This window comes from Falco punctatus (assembly GCF_963210335.1).
Source record: "Falco punctatus genome assembly, chromosome: 4".
Lineage (NCBI taxonomy): Eukaryota > Metazoa > Chordata > Aves > Falconiformes > Falconidae > Falco > Falco punctatus.
Genome location: NC_137583.1, coordinates 76,132,362 through 76,154,211, shown reverse-complemented (window position 1 = coordinate 76,154,211; position 21,850 = coordinate 76,132,362). Strand labels below are relative to the sequence as shown.

The following is a 21,850-nucleotide window of genomic DNA, read 5'->3' as shown; positions in this document are numbered from 1 at the left end:
TTCATGCAGAAATGTGTCATACCAATAGAAGAGCATCTGCGCTCCAACAAATCCAACGGCATTTGTACTGATTAAGGCTAACCAGTTTGCACTTAAGTTTTCATTTTAAATTACTGCAATACTGTTGCAGAAGGCCAGGAATGATTTTGTTGTATTGGTTTAGCACAGAGGCTGCATCACACCACGCTTCACTAACCAGCCTGTATAATCAAATTACCCTTCCTTCAGCCAAAGTCTTTTAAAAATCTTCTTTGTCTCCAATGCAGTAAATTTGACAGCAACTTCCATGAGTTTAGATTAAACAAAAGACAGCTCTTTGGACATCATCTTACTGTTGTGCTAAAAGCCAAGAGAAGGCAGACAAGAAGGTTGTTCAAAGGTATCTGGGGCAAGATAGAATCTCAGCCAAATCTGATGATCCAAAACTATTATATCAAATAAATGTTTGATCTAGGTAAATGGCTGATACAGCAAAAGATAAAGATGCAGACCAACAGTTTCTGGATTAAAACTACTGCCCCAATTCATGAAAGAATACATGGTATTTCACAGAAGAAACCAAGCTTTTGGGTACTGAGAAATGAAGGATCCTTGATAACAGTAAGGTCTCCTAATACCTGTGCTTGCCAAGATAAAGATTTAAGTAATCAGAAAGGATCAGGATGGTATGGAACTTCTGGCAGAATCTCACCAGAATGAGTTTAAAAGACTTTGAAGACCTGCAGGAGTTGCATTCCTCAATTTTATTTACCTTCTTCTGCATGCTACAGAGAAATTGTTTCCCTGGATTGCAACCTCAGAAATTGATATAATCCATTATCTTTCCTGTTAACAGGAGGAGTTTCCTATTACAGAAAGAGTTGTAAAAAGCTTAAACAATGAACTGCCAAGGGAAGAAATTCTTTAGTTCAGCAACTGATTGACCTTGTCCTGAAATGAGAATTCTTCGTCATTTGTATTTACTCATGAGCTTTCTTATTGCTTGCATCCACAGTGTGCAATACTCCAAAAATTACAACAGATCCTTGGAGCCAGTGTGTTCTACAGATAATGGGTTCAATTGATACTCAGTTTGGAAACCCGAAAAACTATCTGGCTTCTACAGCAGACCAAGAAAGTAGAAAGTTTAATGAGCTTTTTGTAGCTACATTATTAAGCTAAAAAAAAAAAAAAAAAAGGAATTACAAAAACATTAGACAAGCCTTTAAAAAAATATAAAAGCAAACCCCAGAGGGTTTTTTTCAGCTCTGTAGATTTGGAAGGGTTATAGTATCAATTAAAAATGACTGTAAGTCTGACAAAGACTGGAGTCCTTTTTTGTTTTGAAAGTTGTTTCAGACTTACTGGAAAAAACAAAGCGTCAGTTCTCAAAAATAAAGGCAGATTTTGCTTAAAAATAAATATCTGAAATTCTAAATGGCAGAAAACCTAGTTTATTCCTACCTTGAAAGAACTCTATCCCTAACAGCAATTCTATTTCAAGACATTAGCTTAAAGCAAGCTGAAGATGATTTTCATTATATATACTCAAATTGGGTTCATTATATACACTCAAATGGGGTTGTTCAGCCTTGAGAAGGCTCTGAGGAGACCTTCTAGCAGCCTTCTAGCACCTAAAGGGGACCTACAAGAAATCTGGAGAGGGACTTTTTACAAGGGCATGTGGTGACAGGACAAGGGGTAATGGCTTTAAACCAAAAGAGGGTAGATTTAGATGAGATATTCAGAAGAAATTTACTGTGAGGGCAGCGAGACACTGGAACATGTTTCCCAGAGAAGCTGTGGATGCCCCATCCCTGGAAGTGTTCCAGGGATGGCTGGAAGGGGTTTTGAGCAATCTAGTCCAGTGGAAGGGCGTTTGGAACTAGATGATCTTTAAGGTCCCTTCCAACAAAACCCAAACCAGTCTATGATTCTATGGAAAGTTATTAATGACAACTAGATTACTTCTTCAATTCTAACAATCTCATTTACCACTTCTACTGTTTAGATGCCAACATTTTATTGATTAATACAATTTATTGTGTGCTTTCATGAAAACAGCATTGTATCTGGTTTGCAGCAAAATTTCCATTGGTTTTAGACTTCACAAATACAAAATCAAACACTTGATATGTAACTTTACTTCTTTTAGAAGTCTGCTGTTACCAATATATGCATTTTTCTTTCCCATTTTGTTTCCAAAGATTATGAACAGTTACAGTAGTGGCCATACTGGATCAAATACTACTCATCTAATACCTTGTCCGGAGAGTTGCCAGCATAGTGTACCAATGAAAAGTACAAAAACTGGGCAAGCATGAACTGATACTTTTCCACAATCCTCTCTTAGTCTTCCACAATTTATCACTTAGTGAATTCTTGAGCTAGGTGAGCTGTTTTTATATTAATAACCTGTAATGCATTTTTCTTCCATTAACTTGTTCAAAAACTCCCTGAACCTACGGAAAATTTTAAGAGCCACAGCATCCTGAAATTTCACAGCTTAACTATTCATTGCAAAGAAACATCTGTTTTTAACCTGACACTTGTTAAATTTATTTTTCACTGTCTACAAGAACTGAGAGGTAGACAACACAAAAGCTTTCCTATTTACTCTCTTCTTTCCACTTGCAATTTTAGGGATTTCTATCATACCACCTTTTACAGGTGATCACCCTTCTATCACTATCAATCTTTTGCTCTTTTACAGATTGACTAACCCTGATTCTTAAAGAATGGATTCTGTGCAACTTTTAGGATCCTTTCTGCTTTTTCTGACCTATTTCCAATGCCACTAACATCTTTTTGAGGTAGGAGCCAAGAAGCTGTGTACAACATGCAAAATGCATGGATTTACATGGTGGTAGCATGGTCTCTACTCTTTCAACATCTGACTTACTTTTTGGACTGGTAAGGACTAAGCTGATTTTCTTCAGAGTTTTTATTATAACCGCAAGATCTTGTTTCCGAGTGGTAATAATTAAGAGAATAATATTCTACATAAATTTAGGACTCCTTTTTTTCTCCCAACAACATAATGTCTCACCTTTTAGCTATACTGAGTTTCATATACTATTTACCACTGTGTGTCATAAAATTCTTTTGCAGTTAAACTGTGTTTGTAGTATTGTCTACAGAGACTATCATCTCATGACTTACCATTTTTTCCAGATCGTTTACCCTCACATTAAACAGTACAGGTCCTAGCACAGATCTACCTGGGACTCTATTAGTAATCTCCAGACACTGCGAAAACTTTCTCTTTACTCCTACCTAATTAAACAGCATGCAACAGACCCTCCCTCTTCCCCAACACTGTATGGACTCTAAGACTTCTAAGCAAGGGATCACGTGAAATGCCCTTTGATAATCCAAGTAGATTATATCAAATACATTTTCCCTGCTAACGTCTCCAAATAATTTTAGTAAGGTTGTGAGGCCAGACTTTGCCTTACAATGCTATGTTGACTGTTCCTTGGGACATCACATTTTATCAATGTGTCTGCTCATTTGGTACATTATTACATCATTTCTATTAATACTCCAGGAACAGGCATCAAGCTTATGCATCTGGTGTTCCACAAGTCTGTCTTGGAATCTTTTAAAAATTGCATTATGTTAACTCACCTCTAGTAACGTGGCACCAAGTTAGTTCTTAAGAGAGAGGTTAAAAATGACAAAATGCAAGTTTTTTTGCACAGTTTTAATTATCCAAAAGGTACTAAAGAAAACCATATCTGCACTGAGAAGAATAACCTGAAACAGAGTCTCCACCACTTTTCTACAGGATACAACAGACAGAGTTCTGAGATCTGACCTACAAAATTAGACCCTGGCTCTCATCACCAGTTAAGTACATCTCACTTCAGCAAACAATACCTGACAAAGCGATGGTGCCTATGCTAATCTGCCTCTACCTTGTTTGATTCAGCCAGAATGCAGGAAACCTGTAAAGCACATCTGGAACATCGTTTACATTAAGATAAAGGAGTGCTATTCTGTCTTTTAAGAATGTTGAATTATTTTAGACTTCTCCCCTATTTTCTCATGAAAGACCTCTCTCGCCAAGAGATGCTGAATGTCAAGGAAAGGTTGTAGCGAAATGCTACAAAAAAGAAAAGAAAGCATAAGAAGTCCTGTGTGTTTTTTCTCCTACTCTCATCAAGTTCATGGGATCACATACACAGACCTTGCTTCTCCTTACTCTTCTCTACTTCATAGCAATAACAAATAAAGGGAAACTTGCCAAACAAATTGCCCCTCTCCCTACAATTCCCCTGTTCTCCTGTAGTCTCTAAACCTTGTCACTTTTATTACTGTTCTTCTCTTCATGTTTGCTGGGGAGGAACAAGACGACACCTCCTCACAAAAAACACTCGGATAGCCAAAGCATACCTGAAAAATTTCACCGAACTTCCCAATATGAAGGAGAAAATTCCTCTGATCAGAAACAGATCTAAGCATTCAACACTAATTATACAGTCTAATATACCTGTCAGGAAATTACTTTTTGTGCTTTAAATCAGAACACTGCAGCCTAAAAAAGGGAATTATCATAAAAAGATTTTGATTGTAACTTGACTGTTGCTGGATCTCCGTAGAACCTGATCATGTGAGGTACCAGATTTAAGCCTGTTCAACAGGAGATTGCTAATGGTCATACAGTAATGCTCCCCCTACTCAGCAGAAGTCTTTGGCTTGCTGTCCAGTGGTCAAGATCATCTCAAGCCTTGTCCACTAATTCACCTTCATGTACTGCCCAAGTTTTTGTGGGATGGTTTGGGGTTGGGTTTTTTTGGATGGAAAGCTGCTACCTTACCTCTTTTTACAAGTCAGTTACTTCGCCAGCAAGCACGTGTTCTGAAAAGCAGCATTTATTAGATTTACGTAACCTTTGTTTCTAATACTGCTTGCCCATGAGCCTGTCTGGTATCAAAATACATAATCAGAGTTCATCACTGGCTCTGTTCCTTCCACATCTGCTCCATAGTTCCCTGGGTCGTAAGAAAAGAATGACTGACCATGCTGCAAAACATAGCTAGCTCACCAGTGGATCCGGTACTTCTGGTTAGGTAAGGTGACTTCTAGGACCTCTGTGTCTCTTATTTGCTGCTACATTAGACAGAGAGGTCCTGCAGGGCAGAAAGATCCAGGTCATCCTCCTGACTCAGGAGGTGTCAGTGAAGCCGCACAGGAGGTTCTTAGCCAGTGCTATTTCTGAATGCTGCTCACAAAGTCACAGAGGACATCTGTACATGGGCTTTCCCTGCTGTGGTAGTGCTTCTGTGATGAGGACACACTTTCCCTTCCTTCTACCTCCATAGCTAGGCATGCCTCCTCACATCAGGGAAGACTTTTACTTCGATGTCTACCAAACCTGGCAAAGCAGTGACAGAGGCACTCTGTCAAAGACAGCCTGTGGCCACCTGAGACCAGGTAACCCTGCATGCTTATGTAAAAGAGCAGGCTTACAGCTGTCAGTCAAGTCACCATGTCTCTCCAGCTTGACAAGCCTATTCACCTTCCTTTACCATGACTGGTAAAGCTGTTCTTAAGCAGCCTGAGTCACCACTAGGAAAAGTTCAATTATCAATCCAGCATTTGCTAGGTACTGGTAGAACTTATATCTGGCTGCCTGAAAATGAGACAGAAATCCACTGGGGTAAGGTCAAAGAATACAGTTCATTAGAAGAAGAATCCCACTGCCACTTTCACTGCACACACCTGCGGGAGCAAAAGCAAGAAGTGGTAGATGAGACAGAAGTCAGAGGAAGCAGCTGTATTAGTTTCAGCAGCTCACAGAGTTGTGATGCTCAGGAATCCCTTGATGGCTGTTTTATGAACAAACAGCCCCAGTGCCAATGTAACACACAGGCACTTATTTAAAAATAGTTCTTCCTGCTTGTAAAGTAAAAGGCATCACAAGAGAATCTCTTCCCCACAAGAAAAAAAAAAAAAAAAAGAAAAAGAAAAAAGCGTATTTCTTTTTCTCCGGCACCTCTTGCTCCTGTCTTGGGTTGTTCTCCTTCAGGTCCAGTTCCCTGTTACTGCTATCCAGATCTGTGTGTGACTTCTACCAGACTTCTCCAGAAGCTTCACAAGTAATTTTAAGAGTTATTATGAAGCACGCACTCAGCAAGTTGGAAATCTGCCTCCATTATCTTTTTATGACACTAATGTTGTTTGAGAAACTTAGACTGTTGTTTCTAAAGTGGTTTTCATTGACACCAAAGCTGATCCTGCCCTTTCTGTTTCAGATTTGCCCCTTCTGTTTGTCCATATTCCTGCACTTTATTTTTTACTGGCATGTGCCTTTGTAACTGCCTAGAGAAGTGGTAACTCAGAGCAGTTCCTTCTTTTGGGTTTTCTTCCTGGATGTTGATGGTCCAAACAGCCAGAGCACGGCAGCAGCAATAGGAAGGCAGGATGATTTGTACTAGTGCATACTGTAAAAAATGGAAATATTTTCAAAACAGTGTTTTTTCAAACCAAAGTGCAGACAGAAGCAGAAACACCAGCAATGTACAAACTGTGCAAAGCCCACAGCTGTCTGGGTGCTGCAAGCCCAGCAGGACTCTTCGTGAGAACAAACTCTACTAACCTGGTACAAAGCTTTTTGAACAAACACAGTCTTGAAGTGGGGGGTGGTAAGAAATATGTCCAATAAAATCCATATCCACATGCACTTTGGGAAGGTCTACTGTTGAACAACAGTCATCCCTTCCTTCCCTCCTATACTGCACATCCTTTGGCATTGTGTTTCATAATAGACAATCCATACACCAGATTTTCAATCGCTGGTAGATATGTAGAAACAACCATACTTTATCAATAGGGTCAAGGTATTCACTAGAGAATTTAAGTCTTGAGGTCTTCTGAAAATTTCCAGCAGGCAATCTACCCTGGTGTCACCCTATGTGCTCGTATAACATCCTGCATAGCAAGAAGCTTGTTCTAACTGCATTAAACTACTCTCTAGAAGATTCAGAAGGGGGGAAAAAAAGGAATAGACAAGAAGTGAAAGAAATGGAACAGTATTTGTATTACAGTAAAAGTAAGAAGCATCTTTAAGCCGTTAAATGCTTGCTTCAGAGAACAGCCATGACTAACAATATACACTAATAAAAAATATACCCCTATAAAGAGATGAAATAAATATAAGAGATTCCATTTTTAAAAGGTGGCTTGTATGAAAACATATCATATTGCAGCAGAAGGGCACGAGGCTGGAACATTCCAGGAATCAGGGATGCTAGAACCACCTACTCTAAAAGGCACATAATCCACCTATGCAATAGCTTGGTCATTTTCAGGATGTAATCAAGTGTCTGCATAACATAAAATCTTACTTCCTTAATCAATTAGAGCAAACTGTGTTAAAAAAAAGCCCAAAACGTCACATTTTACAGCCTCATGTCCCATTTAATCCACTCTGAAAACAGAATACTGCTCTCAGGTCTTGAATTCTACATTGAAAAATTTTAAAGCCACTTCTATTTTTAAGAATGCAATACATTTAAATAGAATGAGAAATCATTATCAGAAACATAATCAAATGTAAGGAATCAGGGCCACAACACACAATTACTGCATCAGAACGTTTCTCAGGTTCCCTCGGTTACAGCTGTTTGGATACAGCAGCTGGGTGGGCAGTTTAAAGAGGACAACAGAAATCATCAGAGTTAGAGTAAGCAGACCCAGGCAGTACTGGGGAAAACAAAATATACAATAGCTAAAACCAAGGCATGGTCAGAATGGACTGTCTGGCTTTAAGAATGTGGAAGGATTTATTTTCACAGTAGGCTGTGGGCAGACTGGTTCGGGAATATTTTTTGTTCAAAGCTCATACTGAGGTTTTAAGTTTCAAAAAGAAACTTTTTTGAACAATTCCATTTAGCACTAACCCCATCTGCTTTGATCTGCATATCATCATACTGTGAAGGAGCTAAAACATGCTGAAGACACCCAGAAAATACTGTCTGGTTTTGCTAGAAATTGTATTATTCACACAGAAGTTATTCCCAGGAAACATATGATTTTGGGGTTTAGGATTTCTTCCCTCATACTCATGAGTAGATGCTAAAATTGAGAACCTCTGTAAATCTGCAAAATAATGAAGGACATTTATTACTAACTCCTCATAGCTACCCTGATACCACAACCTACAAACCTGAAGTGAATTCACTATACTTTTAAGGCTTGTGACTAATTTAGAAGAAACTTGACTCATTCTCTTCTTAGAAAGTCATATGAATAGCTAAAATGGGGTGGGGGTGGGGTGTAAAAGAAATTAACCAATCACTGGTTTATTGATTTTAAAACCCTGGTTCTCCAACTGATTCCCCAAATCACTGTATACATAATAGAAATACATGCAGGGAAAAAAAAAAACAACACACCAGCAGGATTTCTGAATTGAGCTCACTGAGACTGAACTTAAAAGGTGTTTCTATGAAATAAAGACCAAATCAACAGGCACTTTGCATTGCCTTTGCAGTAAAATTATGTGACTGTTTTAAGTTTGCTTATTTTACATTGTCATAACATCCAGTGTAATAAAGACTAAAATCTCAAAGTTATTTCTTTTTAGTTAAGCATTACAACTATTTTATGCTAGAACATGCTGCCTGTCTAACTTCCATTCCAGACAAATTAATTTAACTTCCTATTCTTTTCTATTCCTTTATTAAGTAGGTATAAATCTCAGGCAGCTCCCTTATGCGAAAGTCTGGATTTATGAATCTGGAAAAAAACCACCCAAACAAAAAAAACCCAACCTCAACAAATAAAACCAGAATAGCCTGTATTCCAACTACAGTTATACATTTATTTCATTGTCTGAAAGGATGCACAAGAAACCAAGCTACTTCTACAAAGCAGGAAAAATTTATAAAGTAGTATTACAGAAAAAAACCCACCAACATTATTTAAAAATACCAAACTCTGGAAAAAAGATACCTTGTTCAGGATTAGTTTATTTCATTACAGACACATGATAATTCAAAGCACTAAACTAATCACTTCAAATCTTTGACTATATAGAAATCAGGTTAAAAAACAAGGTTTGAGCCATATAGTAGAATTTACAGGAGATTCTCTTTTATGAAGCTCCATTCTGGGCCATGGGCTTCAGCTGAGCCAGAACCAGCTGTATGCAGAGGAGGGATAAAATGGTTGTGCAGCTACATCATCTGATATGGAGCAAGTACGCACTTATATTGGAAGGAACCTCTGGAGGTCAACTGCTTCAATCTCCTACCCAGGGCAATCTTCAAAGCTTCAAAGGCTGCTCAAGGCCATTCTCAATTAAGTTGAGTATCTCCGAGGATGGAGATCCCACAGCCTCTCTGGGCAACCTGTACCAGCATTTGACCAACCTCATTGTGTAAACCTTTCCCTAATGTTTAACTGAAACATTCCTTGCTAGAATCTTTTCCGTTGCCTCTAGCCCTATCACCCATCTCCTCTAAGAGAAGACAGAAGTAGACTCTGTACCCTTCCACTAATTGAAAATAAGATCCTCCCCACCTAGTGTTCTCTCAAACCAAGGACACCCAGCTCTTCCAGCTTCTCTTTTTACATTATGTGCTCCTGCCCCCTAATTATCCTGGCAGTCATCTTCTAGACCTGCTCCAGTGTGTTAGCTTCTCTCCTATAGTGGGGAGTGTAAAACTAGAAGTTTCAGACGCAGTCACAGAAATTGCCAAGCTGACAGAAATGCTTGCTTCTCTCAGCTACTGGCTTCATTCTTGCTAAGTAAAGGCACATGGTTGACTCACACTGGGTGTCCACCAGGAAAGTGACATTTGCTGCAATGTTGCTTTCTAGTCATTGGTTCCCAGGCTGTACTACTGTGTAGGGTTATTGTTTCAATTTTCAGATGCTGTTGAACACCATGAGGTTCTTGTCAGCCCGTTTCTCCAGCCTGCTGAAGTCCTTCAGAAAAGCAGCCCTGCCCTCCAGCACACAACCTGGTGTCACCAACAAGCTTGCTGATTCCATCGCCTCATGCAGATAGCTAATGAAGGTTATAAATGGAAAACTGCACTATTTAATTTTACTGAGTATTAATTACCATGTCCTGAAAAGGATAAAGGACTTCCATGTTGTTTAACGTTAACTAATTAACAGGTTGGTAAATGGGACGTTACAAAGAACTTGCATTTCAGTACACAAGCCACCAAATAAAGCCTCTTCAGTCTTTTTTTTAATGGCCAGTTTGCACTTGGTGACTCATTGAAAAAGCTCCAATGAAAGATTTCTCTCCAAAACATCCTTCTAAATATGGAGAACTAAATACATGAAGTATCTGTGTCAGCGACTCAAGAAGTCAGGGAAGAGGGCCTAAATTAAGAGCCGTTGTATCTTTGTACTGCAATAAGCCACAGAGCTGTTAGTAATGTCTCAGTACTGCAGGTTGTGCGCCTTCATACACAAGCTTTCAGAAAATGCAGCTGGAGTTCTTCCATTAAGAACAATTCCTTTCTCTTAGAACTGTATACAACTCACAATGCTGCATAGCCCTAGATTATTTGGTATTACAACTTTGTAGTAGAACTATTTCTACAGAAGAAATGTGTCAAATCATTGCCTAAGAACCACATGTTTTGCTATTGTGAAGTCTGCTATACAGCTGTGTCTCAAGATCTGAGCTTTAAAATACCAAGATCCTCACCTTGTGGGTACAGAGGTAACTTCAATATTTAGCAAACATGAATGAAACCGCATCAGTCAGTAAGTTCTTAAAAACATTAAAACATTTAACCTGCATTATTAGCACAGCTGGAACTCTGGTTTGTAGTAGCTACACGCTTTTTTGGTTTTTTCAAAACATCAGTGAAATTCACCATTTTGACAAACTAACAATATATTTTCTGGGCTCTACTCTGCCAGGATGTTTCTACACATAGTCTTTCAACATAATAAGAGAGTTAACTGGAGATTAATACATTTGCTTGTTCCCCAGCTGCTTAGAGATCTAGGACACAGCAGAGCCACCTGGATTTTAAAAAAATCCTCAAAAAATAACAATACTGCAAGTAATGTACAGGCAAGGTAATAAGAAAAAGGACATTTCAGAGGAAAAGTCCATTGCAACAGCATTTACAGGTTGCTACTGCTGAAAATCAGTACTGATGTGCATCTAGCCTTGCATATATTATTCTTATATCTTACACACATAGTAGCTAATAATAATAAAAACACACAACTGCATACCACAGCAGTACTGTAACAACCAAACCTTCAGTACAGAGAACAGTTCATTAGTAAAATTACAACAGCCCTAAAATTCCTGTTCTTAAGTCCATGATAAATTATAACAGGACCAGTATTTAATGTAATGGCAGTGCAAACCCATAGATAAATACATATCATGATCTTTTCTCATAATTTTTAACTTTGCCTTCAAAATTCCAATTAGAAATCCACTTGAAATAAAGGGGGTGGGGTGGGGTGTAGAGTTGCTACCCCAATTAATATCTGTGAAAGCTCCTTGCAAAGGAGATCTTAAGTGGACTGTAAACACATCTCAAACTAATAAATATAACAAAAACAATTTTATCCACTAAGTTATTTGTAGTAATTTACCATCATCATCACCAAAACCGGCTAAACACAAACAGGACATGATGTTCCTACAATTACTTAAAGTACCTGCTATAAGAATAAGCAGGGCCTGTTTTTAAAGTGGAATTATATTTATAAACTAGAAAAAACTTGTTCTTTTCTATGCTAAATTCCAAGAAGACTGATTAGAAGTGAAGTACTTGGGGCAGATCAGAGAATCAGTTTCCTACTTATGTTTACATTTAAATGCAGTTGAATACAGAGTATATAAAACAGTCAAGAAACTTGCCATTAGTATATACATAATCAGCATTATATATGTTACCTTTAAGTGTATTTTCCCAGAAACAGCTTTGAAACCTCCAAACCTGTATCCTTCCTCAAGTCATCTTTCATTTACAAACAAACAAAAAAAAAGGTGGGGGGGTATCGCCAACACTCCTGTAACACATTTTTCAAAAGTCAGTATTGTAACTTTTAAAGACAATAACGACAGAATTAAACTGGGTAAGAACTTTCACAATTAGCCACAATCATCCTTTTACCACTCTTCAAGTAAGTTATCTCAGTGGTTACCCCCGGCTGACATCATCTATTGGAGTCTAAGTCAATACAAAATTATGTTTTCCTCTTTATAAACTTTAATTCTATGTGAATTACAGTTATATATTCATTCAGGTTGGTATTCACATAAAAACTTGCCCATTTGACTTAATTTCCCCTTAGTTTATCTCACTTCTTGATAGTGCTTTGCTTCACAGTGTCTGCAAGACTGTGTCTCTATTTTTTAAACTGCTAAGAACTGTTTAGAATTTCTACTTGTATAGAATTGCCAAATCATTGATGGTGGTTAAAAAAAGCCCAAACAAACAGAAAAAAACCAAACCCTCAACACCATAATGTCTCTAAAAGGTGTCACCCATTCAATTAACTTCACAAGACAGAGGCAACAGCTAAGTATAAAACAGCATATGAGACATTATCACAGCAGATAATGCTGAAGACAGTCCTGACTCTACAAAAATGTTTTACAAGAGCAGATCAAAGCTACAAGGCATTCATGTTGTCAACAGAAGAAAAAAAACCTTTGCTTCATGAGGTATAAAACAAAAATGAAACACAAAATAATTGTAAAAATAAGGGGGAAAGGATAGAAAGAAGAAAAGCAAGAAAAATAGGAATAAATATTCAGAAGCTAGAACACTATATAAATAAATACAGAGGAAACACCAACACAACACCAAGGTAAAGCAGCTACTACAAGATATGGGAGAGACACTGCACAGAAGAGAAATGACACAAACCTCAACAGTAGTAGCAATCATGGTCCAAGGAAAAAACCAAAACTCTTACAAGTTAAACTTTTTTTAACTTGCATAAATGGAAAAGGATTTAAATGCATCAGATTTAAATACACTACATGAAGGAAAAAAGTCTGCCTCCATGAAACATATTTTAGTATCTGAAGTTAATCCAGAATTTGAAAATAAGCAACGGACCTTTTCTTTAATAAGTGTTTATTATCTCCCTACCTCTGATAATGACTCTTGAAAAAAAATGCCACACGTATTTAAGAACTTACTCCACGTTACTGAAAAATGGCCCAAATTTACAGTAATTTCTTAAAGCTATATTTAGGAGGTATACAAGTGATTTACTTTCCTGCTTAATACAGAGAATAACCTACAACCAATCGATCTCTTCCACAGCAAAACAACTCTCTCTAGATTCTTTTGGGTTTCAAAGCTTATTGTCCTGTTTCTACAAGTCAAGATTCTTAAACTGACTTGCATTGTATACAGTCTGGCAGATGATCCAGAAATCAATCACTCTTTATTTTTTCCTCTAAATCATGCTTTGTTTCAGAATGCTGTAAGCGAGAGAGGGTTATGCATATGCCTTACAGACTATCAACTGTAAATATAGGAGAATTTCAGATCATTGTAGCAAATACCACAGTAACCTGGAAATGCCTAAATTGTATTTTTGACCACGGTCTTTATAATAAAGCAAGGACTAAATGGTTCAAAGCAGTTTAAAAATACTCCTTTGAAATGAACATACACTATTTGGCTACCACATAACAGTCCTTATTCCATGGAACTTGGTGACTGCAATATTTGGCGGCCCAGACCCCCCTGCAGAGCCTCCTGCCCTCCAGCAGATCAGCACTGCCCCCCAGCTTGGTGTCCTCTGCAGACTTACTGAGGGTGCACTTGATGCCCTCATCCAGATCGTCAATAAAGATATTAAACAAAAATGGCCCCAATACTGAGCCCTGGGGGACACCACTTGTGACCAGACACCAACTGGATGTAACTCCATCCACCACCACTCCTTGGGCTCAGCCATCCAGACAGCTTTTTACCCAGCATGAAGTATGCCCGTCCAAGCCATGAGCAGCCAGTTTCTCCAGCAGAATGCTGTGGGAACCGGTGTCAAAGGCTTTACTAAAGTCTAGGTAGACAACATCCACAGCCTTCCCCTCATCCACTGGGGAGGTCACCTTGTCACAGAAGAAGATCAGGTTCATCAAGCAGGACCTGCCTTTCGTAAACCCAGGCTGCCTGGACCTGATCACCTGGTTGTCCTGTACATGACACATGACGGCACTCAGGATCATCTGCTCCATAACCTTCTCTGGCACAAAGGTCAGGCTGACAGGCCTGTAGTTCCCAGATTCTCCTTCCAGCCCTTCTTGTAAGTGGGAGTCACATTTGCTGACTTCCAGCCAACTGGGACCTCCCCAGTTAGCCAGAACTGCAGACAGATGATTGAACATGGCTTGGTGAACACTTCTGCCAGCTCCCTCGGTACCCTTGGTTGGATCCCATTTGGCCCCATAGACCTGCGCGTGCCTGTGTGGTGTGGCAGGTTGCTGACCATTCCCCCTTGGATTATGGGGGCTTCATTCTGCTCCCCATCCCCGTCTTCCAGCTCAAGGGGCTGGGTACCCCAAGAATAACTGGTCTTACTATTAAAGACTGAAGGAAAGAAGGTATTAAGTACCTCAGCATTTTGAGGAAAAAGGTCCTTTGTCACTAAGTTTCCTCCCACATCCAATACAGGATGGAGATGCTCCTTGGCCCTCCTTTTATTGCTAGTTATATTTATAGGTTATTCATAAATTATTTTAATTGTCTTTTACAGCAGTAACCAGATTAAGTTCTAGTTGGGTTTTGGCCATTTAATTTTCTCCCCATAACCTCATGACATCCTTATAATCCTCCAGAGTTGTTGCCTGCCCCTTCTTCCATAGGTCACCAACTCTCTTCGCCCCCCCCCCCCCCCCCCCCCCCGCCTTCCAGCCAAAGCTCTCTGTTCACCCAGGCCAGTCTTCTTTCCTTCCAACTCATCTTTTGGCACATGGGGACAGCCTGCTCCTGCACCTTTAAGATTTCCTTCTCGAGTAATGTCCAGCCATCCTGGACCCCTTGCCCTTCAGGACTGCCTCCCAAGGGACTCTGTCAACCAGGCCCCTAAACCTGCCCTCTGGAAGTCCAAAGTAGTAGTTCTGCTGACTCCCCTCCTTACTTCTCCAGGAACTGAAAGCTCTATCATTTCACTATGGCTGTGCCCAAGACAGCCTCCAACCATCACATCACCCACAAGTCGTGCTCTGCTCGTGAACCACAGGTCCAGTGGGGTGCCCTCCCTAGTTGGCTCCTCACCAGCTGTATCAGGCAGGTATCTTCCACACACTTCAGGAACCTCCTAGACCGTTTCCTCTCTACTGCACTGCATTTTCAGCAGACATCTGGTAAACTGAAGTCCCCCACAAGAACAAGGGCTAGCAATTGTGAGACTTCCCCTAGCTCCTTAAAAAATTATTTCATCTGCCTCTTCATCCTGGTTCAGTGGTCTATAACAGACTCCCACCATGATATCTGTCTCGTTGGCCTTCCCCAGTTAATACCCATAAACACTCAACCCCATCATCACCATAGTCAAGCTCTAGACAATCAAAACACTAACATGAGGGGCTACCCACTGTTTCTCTCTCTTTGCCGATCCCTTCTAGATTTAGAGCCATCCATTCCAGCACTCCGGTTATGTGAGTCATCCCACCATTCTTCCATGATGGCAACTATATCCTAGTTTTCCTGCTGCACAATGGCTTCCAACTCCTCCTATTTATTGCCCTTATGCATGCATTGGTGTAGATGCACTTCAGTTGGGCTATTGATCCTGCCATCTTTTTGAGCAGATAAGCCCTAATTTCTACGTGACCATCCTCAGGTGCTTCCATGGTTTCTAACACATCAATAACACTTGTGTCTTTGCCACGCCACATGGATCTGCATCCCCTACCTCCACTGTGACAGCAGTCCAAAGGCTCTCACTAGCACACTGTCCCTCAGTTATTGGCATGCCAGCCCCAGGCTTGTCTCTAGTGAGCCTGGTTTTATCCCTTTCTCCCTTCAAATCTAGTTTAAAACTCTCTCAATAACTCCTACTAACTCGGGTGCAAAGATCCTTTTCACCCTTTGATATAGGTGTACCCTGTCTGTTGCCAGTAGGCCTGGCATCCCGTAGACTGAGCCATGATCAAAAAGCCCCAAATTTTGCTTGTGGCAGCAGGCTCAGAGACAGGTATTGATCTGCTGGCTCTTCCTGCTTCTTCCCTCATCATTCACTGCAACTGGAAGGGTAGAGGGGAACACTACTTGTGCTTCTGATCTCTTAACCAGTCATCCCAAGGACCTGAAGTCTCTCTTGATTGCCCTTGGACATCTTGTTGCAACTTCATCCCTGCCTTCCTGAAAAATCAATAATGGATAATAATCTGAGGGCTGTACCAGGGTAGGAGGCTTTCTCTTCATATCTTTAACACTGGCCCCAGGGAGGCAGCAGACTTCCCTAAGAAGTGGGGTCCAGTCTGGACACTGGGCCTTCTGTTCCTTTCAAAAGGGAGTCTCCTACAACAATGATCTGTCTTTTTTTTCTTTATGGGAGCAGTTTTGCTGCAGGGTATAGGCAGACTTAACCCTGGTGACACCTCCAAGCTAGATACACCATCATCCTCATTACTGTTCAGTTCCACTTGCAGAGCCTCACACATATTGCACACAGGCACCTGGGAAGGTGGGGTAGTCACACAGGAGATGTGCTTGCTGCTGTGCCAGGCAGAAACTTGTTGCCATTGCCCCTATTCCTTAAGTCACTGTGTTCAGCTGGGCAGGGAGAGGTTAGGGAATCCTCCGTATCATGTGCCCTTTAAGTTTTTCAGGTATGTCAGAACAGTAAGCACAAACCACTGGGAAACTCCCTTAAGTAGGAAGAATCCCCAAGTAATTTAATAAAGTTTTCTCCAACATAAGAGTTTTCTGCACATAAGAACCATTTTATATGTAATTAATGATACACTGCCTTAGTTCTCATGATGTAATATTTAAACTACACTAACTTATTGTCAAAGAATAACATTACCATGCTGCAAGCTGTGTGCAAACATCCGTTCCTAGGTGCAAGTTTATACACCAACATAAAATTTACTTTTAGAGAATTCATTTTGGCCCTTCCTCTTCCTTATCAGAACAGAACTGAACAAGAAAGGTTCCAAGAGGAACTATACAGATAACACTGTCACGCAGCTGCTCCATAAAGCCATCTGAGCCAGGAAGGATCCCAGGCATTCAGCAGAGAAGCCCTTCCAGTTCCCTGCAGTAATGCATTTACAACCTGTTACTGTATTTTTACTGCAATTATCCTTCAACAGTCAGAGTTCAGAATTTATGTGCTTTAAAACATAAATCAAAGCAAAACCACTACATGAAAATATCTCTTAAGCAACTCCAACAAAAACCCTTAAAGAAAATTCAAGGATACTAGCAGTACAACAAATTAGCTCTAGGTCAAAAGATGTGTTCGCCTTATCTAAAAGCATGGCAATTCTTTTGTTTGGAAAACAGGAGACTTAAGGATACACATAAATGTGAACTTGAAATATTAACCTACATAATATATGAGATGATTGCACTTCTGAAAATTACTTTTTATTACTAAAAACAAGAATACAGAAAGAGGATCGGAGAAATAACAAGGACTCCTTCAGACCACCTCGACACATCAGTAGAAGAAAAACCCTGGCTGATTTTACACAAAGACTTCTTTAATTTCTTTGTATTTTCATAGTATAATTTAAGGTAATGTCAGACTAAAAAAAAAAGAAGCAGAAAGTAAGGACTATACTGTTAAAGCATGGAGGGTAAAGGAAATTCAGAAAACAGTTAAAAAACCACAAAGCAACTAACTAGGATCTATCTTTCACCAAGTGATTTTTGGACTAATAAACTGAAGATATCCTGCTGTTGCTACATTTACTTGTACAGCACACCGAGCATTTTTTGAGATGAGGAGATAAATGAATGCACATATACATAAAAACCCATAAATTAAGAGTTTCTGCAACGCAAAACATACTATTTCACTGACACTAGAGAAGACAATCTATTATTCCTTAGGGCAAAATCACAGAATGGCTTGGGTTGGAAGGGACCTTTAAAGATCATCATGTCCAACCCTCCTTCCACAAAGACATCTTTCAGTACATCAGGTTCCTCAAAGCCCTCTCCAGCCTCACCTTGAACACTTCTAATCACGGGGCACCTAAAACTTCTCTGGGCAACCTGTTCCAGTGTCTCACTGCCCTCATCATAAAAAAGGTCTTCCTTATGTCCAATCCAAATCCACCCTCTTGCAGTTTAAAACCATTGCCCCTTGCCCTGTCACTACAGGCCTCGGTAAAAACTCTCTCTCCATCCTTCTCATAAAGCCCCTGTTAAATACTGAAAGGCTGCTGCAACAAGGTCTCCCTGGAGCCTTTTCTGCTCCAGGCTGAGCCACCCCAACTCTCTCAGCCTTTCTCCAACAGGTCCACATCTTTCTTATGTTTGGGGCTCCAGAGCTGGACACAGAGCAGAGGCGAGAACTGTCCCCCTTGACAAGCTGGCCATTCTTCTTTCTACATAGCCCAGGATATGGTTGGCTTTCTGAGCTGCAAGAGCACATTACCCACTCATGTCCAATTTTTCATCCACCAGTATCCTCAAATCCTTCTCCGCAAGGCTGTTCTCAATCCATTCATCTCCCAGTCTGTATTGACACTAGGATTGCCTCAGTCCAGGTGGAGGACCTCATGCTTAGCTTTGCAAAACGGCAAGTGAAAACTATTTTTACTAGTTCCACTTTAAATCTGGAAGACATTTAGTGGTTCTGAAGAAAACTAGCAGGTTTTAAACGTCACAGACTTCTCTGGCTTGAATTTTTAATGTAATGTAATCTTGCATGAAATATCCTTTACCCCTAAAATTTATACATGTGTGATTTCAATAACACTCCACAGAAAAGCATGCGGCATTGGGAGGAGAGAGGGAAAACAGTAAGTTTCTTGTCTGATGATGATGGTGTTGAAAACACAACTGCGTCTGTCTTTTTGAACATTTCAGAATTTCCACAGGGTTGCTCTTCAAGCAAAACAGATCTCTCTTTGCTATGTATCATTACCAACTATGGAACTACAGTAATGTGATTGGAAACATAAACTGGTTCAGCACATGTATTTGTAACCTCCAGCTTCACTATTTTCTTACTGGCATGAGTAACCTTAGCAAAGGCTACAAAACTTCAACAGTGATAACTGCACAGAACAACTTTAAGTTTTCAGATTCCAAGGTGAAGTTAATTAACTAGTCAGGTAACAGTAACTACATGACAGCTAAACAGCAAAGCTAAAACCAAAAAAACCCCAACCAAACAAAAGAATCAACCCAAAATCACAAATAAAAAACCAAAACAAGAACTAAAAAAACACAAACAAGCTAAAAAAACCCCACCCCACTAAAAAAAAAATCACCACAAACCCTGCTAGACAAACTAGTTAATAATTAATAAACAAAGCTCTATTACTGAAATAAAAAGCAATGTAGTGGTAATCAATTACAGCAGAGGTGTCACAGACCAGTGGGTGAGAAACTGCTGAGGACAGATTAAATCAGCTGTTGGGTTAACAAGGTCTTACATAGTTTTCTAAAACCATTTCTTTATAGTTGTTCCATTAAACGAAAGCTGACAGCTGGAGAAGACACTCCCTTTTAAATGTATGTGTTTAGTTTCCTTTAATTTCCTGGAGCGTATATGCCTGATATAACAAGCAGGTATATGTAAACTTACATACAATATAAAACTAAGTCTAGGAAACTCAGTATTTCTTTCAAAGAGGCCTAATCATGTACATATATGTACATACCCAGTGCAACCTAGATGTGTATGGCACAAGTTAAAATTAAAGGGAATGCATAAAACTTACTTGTTTAATTTTTCTATTTTGATTACTGATGCTATTATTGTAACAGGGCCGCTGTTGTTCTTTTGGTTGTTGTTTTTTTTTAATTTTCATTCACAATATTCTCGGGATGCATATATATAAATATATATATGTATATAAATACGTTGGCACCACCAACGTAATTTAGTTTTTTTAGTAGATTTCTAGGAATATTTTTATTCAGGAACAATATATTGCACTGTTAAAGTATTTTATTCTTCTGTTTAAGGACAAAATTTGTTAGAGAAGGAATTTGCTTGAATACAGGACCACAGAAAGTCTTGGAATTAAAGTTTCCAGAAGCCTCTTCTGTAAATTGGTCTCTTATTTGTAAGGACTGTCATTTTACCTTTTACACGTCCCGGGGTGGGGGGGTGGGGGAAGTTGCTATAAATTCTACTACTTCACTTCTGTGTCGGCACCTCAAATAAATAAGCCACATGTTCTCAGAAGTTGAAAAATGCTGTTGTGTCCCATCTAACTAAAGCCTTCCCCCCCCCCCCCCAAGGAAGAAGAGTATTTTTTCCTGTACTCAAGATAGATTTAAGAGAAATTAATCCACCAAGCTTCATAGTGAAAATCAAAGAGATGAAAGTAAGAATAAAACATGTGAGGAAGACACAATCTCTTTCCTTGCTAACCTCCACAGCTAATAATTCTCTCAAAAGCAGTCTCTTTAGGGAACACGCTTAAATTACAGCACACCTACTGATGTTACATCTAAACTAAACCTCTTTTTCTGAAACTTGTAAGCACAGAAATGCACTCAAAGAAGAAAGCACAATCAACAATGGTTAGTAATGGGGTGGGGGGGAGAGAATTTAAGCTGTGGTATTAGTGCCTTACTCTGCAGAGCCTGTTTTTGTGACTCCACGTTTCGTCTGCATACCGTCTGAACTGTAAATAAAAGGCAGACTGAGCAATCCTGAATTGTCAAGGTTCTTAATGTTCAAAAGTAGCCGAAAACGCCAGTACGTGTTTAGACATGCCTGGAGAGTGACGCTGCTACTTAAACAAAACTGTTACAGTATCAAGACTCAAATTTTACTCTGAGAAAATCAAAATGAAAATTAGGATACGAGCTCGCGAGCATCCGGTTTCTCTCAGGACAGACGGCTCCGGACGGCGTCACCCAGCCCTGGAGCCAGGCTCCGTCGCCACGGCCCCCCAGCAGCAGCAGCACATGCTCCCGCTCCGGCCGCTCGCACTTTTTCCCTTCTGCCTTCAAGGCAGCATTTCCAGGCTACCGACACGGCGGGCAGGAGCTCAACAGCGGGAGCTGGCTGAAGCCACGACATCGGGCAGCTCCAAACTTTCCACCGCCGCCGGCCGAGGGAGCCCCGCCGCCCCGGGGCTGCCGCTGCCGAGCGCCCCGCACCCGGCCGGCTTGCGGGCGAGACACCGGGACGGCGGCGGCCTCTCCCCCCCGTAAACAACCCAGACCGGCGGCCGCCGCCTCCCACCATTACGCTTCCCCACAGCCCACCGCCCACCGGGGCCCGCGCTGCCGAGGGCCGGCCCGACACAGGCAGCCAGCCTCGATAACCTGCTGCGTGTTTACCTCCGCTCGCCGGCGCTAACGCTGCTCTCGCCTCCCCTGCTCCGCTCCCCCAGCCTGGCGACGGCGCCGAGGAGCTCTCGGAGCCGCCTCCCGGCCCGCCCCACCCGCGATGCGAGCGGCTGCCGACGCCCAGATGTGCAAAGCCCCCCGGCTGTGCCCGCGGCCCGATTCCTCCGGCCTCGCCCCTCGCAGCCCCGCGGACCCCGCCCGAGCCTCCGCGGGCGGCGCCGGGATCGCTGCCAGCGCTGCGGGGTACTCACCGGCTCCTCACAGGGGCTCTCCTCGGCCCTTCCCGGCGCCTCCGCGCCCGCCACCCAGCGCCTCCATTTGCTCAGCGACTACTCCCCTCCACTTCTCCCGCGCCTCGCTCCTGATACGGCGCCCTCTGGAGTGCCCGCTCCGCCGGAGCTCCG

General features: G+C 40.9%; 1 protein-coding gene across 5 annotated transcripts in view; it reads right to left on the bottom strand.

The window, feature by feature from the left end:
• Positions 1 to 21,836, bottom strand: part of ANKIB1 (ankyrin repeat and IBR domain containing 1) — a 91,261-nt gene extending 69,425 nt beyond the window's left edge. For 3 of the 5 annotated variants that reach the window (XM_080383606.1, XM_080383610.1, XM_080383609.1), the window contains exon 1: positions 21,698 to 21,836. The gene's annotated coding sequence lies outside the window, so the exon portion shown is untranslated. Of the gene's footprint in view, positions 1 to 11,875; positions 13,627 to 21,437; positions 21,670 to 21,697 lie in introns of those variants that run through there. The other 2 variants (XM_080383607.1, XM_080383608.1) reach the window with 2 other exon arrangements.
• Positions 21,837 to 21,850: the final 14 nt, after the last annotated feature.